Consider the following 7821-nt stretch of genomic DNA (forward strand, 5'->3'; position numbering starts at 1 on the left):
TAAGTTTATAGTTGAATTTACCAGTGAACCCATCTAGACTTCGTGCTTTCTGTTTTGGGAGATTCTTAATTCAATTTGTTTAAATATAGGCCTTTAAGTTTAGATATAGGCTTATTCAGATCATCTATTTCTTTCTATGTCAATCTTGCCATGTCACATCTTCCAAGTAATTGGTCCATTTTATCTATATTATAAAATTGTAGGCATAGAGTTGTTCATAGTATTCCTTTATTAGCTTTTAAGTATTCCTTTATTAAGCTTTTTATGGAATCTGTAGTGATGTTCCTTTTCATCTGATACTAACAATACAATTTGCACCTTCTTCCTTTTTTCTTAGCTTAGATAGTTTTTTTAATTAGTATTATTGTTAATCTTTACGAAGTACAGAGATTTCCTGTCATGGCTCAATGGTTAATGAATCCGACTAGGAACCATGAGGTTGCAGGTTTGATTCCTGGCCTTGCTCAGTGGGTTAAGGATCCAGTGTTATCATGAGCTGTACTCTAGGTCTCAGATGCAGCTCAGATCCCTTGTTGCTGTGGCTGTGACATAGGCCTGCAGCTACAGCTCTGATTAGACCCCTACCTGGAACCTCCATATGCCATGGGTGTGGGCCTAGAAAAGACAAAAAAAAAATCTTTTCGAAGTACCAACCAGCTTTTGTTGTCATTAATTGTTTTATTCTAATTTACTTTTACCAGTTTGATTGATTTCTGGTCTAATTGTTATTATTTATTTTCTTCTACTCACTATTTTTTGGCAGCATAGTGAATATTCTTTTTTTCTTTTTTACTATTTATAGAAAACTGGAATTTAGATTTAAAAATTTATATTACAAACTTTCTAGCAGCAGTTTTAAGCATGTCAGTAATACAAACACTGCTTTGCTGACATAAACAGGCTCTTATTCCATGTTCACAAAGCAGGACTTGTCCCAAGTACACATATTATATATCCTGTGGATACTCGGAGACCACACTGCTCTGATCCATTTGTGACTGTGTCTTTTTCCACCTGCTCTTTGACATCAACCATCAGTGGGGCCTGATAGATCTGAACTCTCTGCCAGGTATCTGACAGACAGTAGAAAGCCCTTCAGACGCTCCACTTCAGTGAGAGTTGATGCATTTACTATACTGTACTGGATTGCTTCTACAACCCCTGGAGGTGGCCCATCTTTCTTTTTTTAGTTGGAAAACCAGCACCTGGATTGAAAATTTTGTTTCTTATGGCAATATACTTTGCAAGTTGTGCCCCCTGATTACCCTTGAACATTTTCTCTGCTTCCTCGTACTCTTTTAATTCCACATTCTAGAAATCCACTACTCTGACCTGTGGAACTTGATAGTTACATACAATCTGTAATACTATTTGTTATAAGATATCTTGGAGTACTTAGATAGGTCACTGATTTGAGAGATGTCCACAGGTCAAGATCACCTAGTTCTGCAAGCCTATTGTTGGTGAGAATGAGTTCTGTCACACAGGGCAGAGCCTAATCAAGCCATCACCTATATGGCATATTTTACTGTTGTTCACTAATAATGTTTTTAGTCTTCTAAACAAAGGAAAACTATCTAGTATTCTGATTTCATTGCCAGAAAAATCAACAGCATCAGGCTGGTCTAGGTGGCACCTAGAATTTCAATGACAGAAATTTGTACTGCTGGAGGTCCAGTTTTTGGTGCTGCATGGCTCTGGCATACTGTGCTGTCTGCTAAATCAGCTCCACCATCCCACTCCATTGCTAATGGTAAGCCTGCTGCTGCCCACCAGACATTCTCTTCTGTTTACTTTGGATATTAATGTACTATTCTTTTTCTAATTTCCTAAGGTGGAAACTTAGATTATTAATATGGATCTTCTTTTCTAAAGCATACATTCAATGCTATAAATTTTAAATATTGGTTTCATTTTATCCCAAGAATTTTGATTAGTTATATTTTTATTTTTGTTTATTTCCAAATATTTTAAGATTTATTTTGAGATTTATTTTTTGACCCATATGTTACGTAGAAGTATACTGGTTAATCTCTATATATTTGGGGATTTTCCAGGTGTCTTTCTGTTATTGATTATTTCTGTTATTATTAAATTATTAAATTATTAAATTATTAAATTATTAAATTATTAAATTATTATTTCTGTTATTATTAAATTTCTAATTTAACTCCATTGTTTCTAATAGAATGTATATAATTTCTATTCTTTTAGTTCTGTTAAGATGTGTTTTATGACCCAGAATATGGTTTATCGTGATGAATGCTTCTAGTCAGACAAAATCTGAGTTTTTCTTTTGTTGGATGAAGAGGTCTACAGATGTCAATTATGTCCAGTTGGTTGATGGCATTGCTGCATTCAATGTATTCTTATTGATTTCAGCCTCATATGTAGTATATTAATTGATTACTCCTTGCAGTTCTATCAATTTCTGTCTCAAGTAGTTTGATAATCTGTTGATAAGTACATGCACATCAAGAAATATGTCTTCTTGGAGAACTGGTCCCTTTGTCATTATGTAACATCCTTCCTTATTCTTGATAATTTTTCTTAATTTTAGACTTAGCAGAATTTAAAGTAACATACCTACTTCTGCTGCTTTCTTTTGATCCTTGTTAGCATATTTTTCTCCATCTGCTTATGTTTATATGTGTCCTTATATTTAAAGTGGATTTATTATAGTAGATTTATAGTTGGGGCATGTTTTTTTCTTTTTTTGACCCACTCTAAGAATCTTTTAATTGATGCATTTAGACTATGACATTAAAGATGAGTATTAATGTAGGTTCCCATCATGGTGCAGCAGAAATGAATCTGACTAGGAACCATGAAGTTGTGGGTTTGATTCGTGGCCTTGCTAAGTGGGTTGAGGATCTAGCATTGCCATGAGCTATGGTGTAGGTCGCAGATGTGGCTTGGATCCCGCATTGCTGTGGCTGTGGTGTAGGCTGGCAGCTGTAGCTTGGATTGGACCCCTAGCCTGGGAACCTCCGTATGCTGCAGGTGTGGCCTTAAAAAGGATAAAAAAAAAAGATGAGTATTTATGTAGTTGCATTGATATATACTATATCCATTATGTCTTCTATTTATCACCTCTGATCTTTGTTTCTATTTTTGTCTGCCACTCTTTTTGTTTTTTTATTATTTAAATTGAGCATTTTATATTTTTATTGTCTCATTTCTTAGTGTATTAGTTACACTATTTTATTTTTTTACTTTTTTAATGTTTGCCCTAAAATTTGCAATATTTATTTACAGCTAATCCAAGTCTCCAATAACATTAAATCCTTAAATCCCTTTATAGGTTGTATGAGTACTTTAAAATAACCAAATAATCTTAATACCTGCCTTCTGTACCTTGTATCATTTCTGTCATTCATTTCACTTATATGTAAGCATACATGAACATATACATGTAATTGAATATATTGTTGTTGTTATTATTTTGAACTAACTGTTGTGTGTTATATTAAGAGAAGGAAGTGGTTTTATTTTCCCTTCATAGTTTGCTTCATACATGCTCTTTCTTTATGTAGATTGGTTTTTCTAACCCATATTATCTTCCTTATGTTTAAAAAACTACTTTAGCATTTCTTCAAGGCAGTAGTTCTTTAAAGTAGTTTAAAGAACTACTTTAGCATTTCTTAGGTCAAGGCAGGTTGACAGATTCTCTCAATTTTTGTTTGTCTGGGGGAGTCTTTATTTTTCCTTCACTTTTTTTTAAGTTAGGTATAATTGACATATATCATTATATTAGTTTCAGATATACAATATAGCTTGATATTTGTATATATTGCAAAAATAATCAAGACAATTAGTCCAGTTAGCCTCCATCACAATACACAGTGACATTTTTTCTTGTAATAAGAACTTTAAAGATCTACTCTTCTAGCAAGCTTCAAAAAGTAATACAGTATTATTTGTTATACTTGCTGTACATTACATTTCCATGACTTATTTTATAACTGAAAGTTTATACCTTTTGAACCCTGTTACCCATTTATTCCATCCTCACTCCCCTACGTCTGATAACCACCAATCTATGTTCTGTATCTATGAATATATATATATTTTTTTTTAGGATTCCACATCTAAGAACTCATGCTGTACATATTTGCCTTTCTCTATCTGATTTGGCATAATTCCTACAGAAACTGTTCATGTTGTCACAGATGCTAGGATTGCCTCTATTTTTATGGCTGATTTTTTTCTATCACAACTTCTTTATCCATTCATCCACAGATGAAAACTTAGACTGTTTCCATGTTTTGACTGTTATAAATAATGCTGCTATGAACATGGTGGTGCAGGTATAATTCTGAGTTAATATTTTCATTTACTTTGAATATATTTCCAGAAGCAAAATTGCTGGGTCATAGAGTATTTGTATATCTAGTTTTCTGAGGCTCCTCCATACTGTTTGCCATAGTGGATATACTAATTTAAACCCTACTAATAGTGTACAAGGTTTTTTTTCCATATCTACAAAAGCTTTTGCTATCTTTTATCTTTTTCATGATGGCCATTCTAATGGGTTGAATGGTACCTGATTGTGGTTTTAATTTGATCTCCCTAAAGACTACTAAAGTTAAGCATCTTTCCTTGTACCTTTTGGCCTTTTGGTTATTCTTCTTTGGAGAAATGTATATTCAGGTGCTTTACCCATTATTTTTTTAAACTTTATTTTTATGCTGTATCCCTTAACTCACTGCCCCAAGCCTGGAAACAAACCCATGCCTCCTCTGCAACCTGAGCAACTGCAGTTGGATTTTTGTCCCACTGTGCAACAGAGGGAACTCCCTAAATTTTTAAATTGGGTTACTTTTTTCTTTGCTACTGAGATGAATTAATACTAAAGTACATATACATATAAAACATATACATAGTGTACAAAATATAAAAAATATTTTTAAAGTTATACAAATATATAAAGCATAAATAAATATATGTAGAATAATTAACACCTTTTCAGATAAATGGTTCAAAATATTTTTTCCCAGTTTATAAATCGTTTTTCACTTTGTTGATTTTTTTCTATTCAGAAGCTTTTTAATTTGATGTAGTCCCACTTGTTTGTTCTTGATTTTGTTCCTTGTGCTTTAGGTATCATTTTCCCCCAAAAAAACAAACAAACAAATAAAATCACTGCCAAGACTCACATCAAAGAGCTTTATTCCCAGTTTTTCTTCTTCTAGCAGTTTCATAATTTTAGTTCTTAAATTTAAGTATTTAATACATTGGAGATAAATTTTGTGAGTGGTTTAAGTTATGGGATCAGTTTAATTCTTTTACACATGAATGTTGAATTTTCCCAGATCCATTTATTCTTTTTTCCATTTAATATTTTTGGCTACCTTGTCAAATATTAGTTGACTGTGCATGCATGAGTTTATTTTTGGGCTCATGATTACATCCCTTTGGTCTATTTATGTGTTTTTATGCCAGCACCTTACTGTTTCAATGACTATAGCTTTACCCTGCAGCTAGAAATCAGGAAGTGTGATGACTTTGTTCTGGTGGTTATCAGCTCAGTTTGCTCACCTCTCAATTTGAGTGCCACTGGAACATATAGCTCCCAGGCATTGTCTCCAACCCTCTAGCCGGTGGGACTAGAAGATTCCTTAACAGTGGGATTATGATTCTGTTCATTGATTGGATATGGGCCAAGTGGGCTCTAGGGTTGACAAAATTCTTTATTTGATGGTCCAAATCAGGCAGATCTGCACCCTGCTGAATTCCTTGGTTGGAATGTGCCTCAGGTGTGGTTCTCCTGATGAACACTGGTTGGGACACTCCTTAGGCACTGCAGGTATAAACTCAATATGCCAGGATCCCTGATCTGGTTGCTGCAAACCACTCCCCTCTTTATTACGGGCATCCCCCTAGCAACTGAGTCCCACAGATTACCCTGCAATCCCTGTGGTGTCAGTCAGAGGCGGGGCTCCGCTAAAGCCATCCGCAATGCTGGGTTAGGAGGCTGATTGTCCCCCTAGTTTCTCTGTTTCCATTAGAAACTGGAGTTTCTCTGTGTAGTAATTATTGTGCTTGCCTGGGGCAGGGATAATTAAGTCAACATGAAGCTTTTCTCTTATCCTTTTAATATAGTCTGTTTTGGTCTCTGAAGTATTGGGTGGGGTGGTGCTTCACCCTCATCTCCAAAAGGTTCTCTTGCTCCTTTTGTGTTCCTGTCGGTAATACCTTACTCCTACAGTGGCAGGTCACTGCAGTATCACTAGTAATATTTAGTTTTCAGGTTTTCTTTTCTTTTCTTTTTTTTTCTCTAACACTTGCAGAACTATATTCATCATACTTCCCCTGAGACAAAGCACAAGTTGAGTAGTATTTTCTCCTCCAAAATCTGTGTCTTAGTTACAGTGTGGCCCCTCTTTCATGCTCAAAGATATAAGCAACCACTGCATAGCAGCATTTTCTCAGATGTCCAGGTTCCAGGTCCATTATGAAGCTTGTTATGGACTATGTCTCTGCAAAAGTCCTATTTTGAAGCCCTAACTCCCCAGTGCGGCTGTACTGGGGAATGGAAACTCTAAAGAAGTAAAGAAGGTTAAATGTGATGGTAAAGTGGTAGTCCACGATTGGATAGAATTAGTGTCTTTATAAGGAGAGACACCAGAGAGATCAGTCCTCTTTTTCTACACACATTCCATGGAAAGGCAATGCCAACATATGAGAGAAGACAGTCACCTGCAAGACAAAGGAAAACACCAGAACCGATTCAGCTGACACCGTGGTTTCACTCTTTTAGCTGCTGGAAACATGAGAAAACAAATTTCCTGTTTAAGCCATGCAGTCTGTGGCATTTTGTTATGGTAGCTCAGACAGATTAATACAGGCTCTTCCCCCAATATACTTGATTTAATAATTTCAACCTGCTTCCTTTTGCAGCCTAAGTTCTATGTATGATACCTGTGTCATCTTGCTATGATACCTTAGAATTTTTTCCTTTCAGTTTTTCTGTGTCTAGCTAAGAGTTATTTATACTACATTTTCTCTGATTAAGAGCTTCAGGTATTTGCCACCTGACTGGCCTCTTAAATCACTGTACTTAAAAATACATTCAGAATTGTATTTTTGGATCTTGATTTAAACTACAGAGATACAAAAAACCATGAGGGAATACTAAGAACAATTGTATGTCAACAAATTTGACAACCTAGAAGAAATGGACAACTTTCTAGAGACTTACAGCCTGCCTAAACTGAATCAAGAAGAAAAAGATCAACTGAACAGACCTATCACTAGAAATGAAATTGAATATGTCATAAAAACCATCCTTATAAATAAAAGTCCAGGACCAGATAGCTTCACAGGTGAATTCTACCAAATATACAAAGAGGAACTTATATCTATCCTTCTTAAACTTTTTCAAGCTCTCCTTTTCATCCTGTTGTTGTAAAAATTGTTCATGCTTTGAGAATAAATTATGAGGCAACCTCACTCAGTGTCTTCCTAATCAGTATTTAAACTAGAGTGAACAACAACCACCCAGTGATGCGAAACTACAACCAGGACTCAGAGATGCTGAAGGATATTGAAAACCTGCAGAACTCTGTCAGAACTGTAGGTTACTAGGCTCAAGTACTTTATTGTGCTACAATGATCTAAACCCAAATGCTGTCTGATTAAATAGTACATACCTTGTCTATTGAGTAAAGGAACAGACTTAATAGGTTTGGAGGAGCTATATATTTCAGTTAATTTTTGTTTATTGTCCCTTCCCCCCCATGTAATCTTGTAATCTTCCTTCTCTATGTAATAATTCTTTATGTAGTAATCACTATTGTGTCTCTGAAACCAGACAGA

At 35.0% G+C, this 7821-nt stretch overlaps 1 pseudogene; it reads right to left on the reverse strand.

Moving 5' to 3' along the window:
* Positions 1-915: 915 nt before the first annotated feature.
* Positions 916-1735, reverse strand: LOC125120788 (U2 small nuclear ribonucleoprotein A'-like; annotated as a pseudogene).
* Between the last annotated feature and the right edge of the window lie 6086 nt (positions 1736-7821).

This window comes from Phacochoerus africanus, chromosome 2, assembly GCF_016906955.1.
Source record: "Phacochoerus africanus isolate WHEZ1 chromosome 2, ROS_Pafr_v1, whole genome shotgun sequence".
NCBI lineage: Eukaryota > Metazoa > Chordata > Mammalia > Artiodactyla > Suidae > Phacochoerus > Phacochoerus africanus.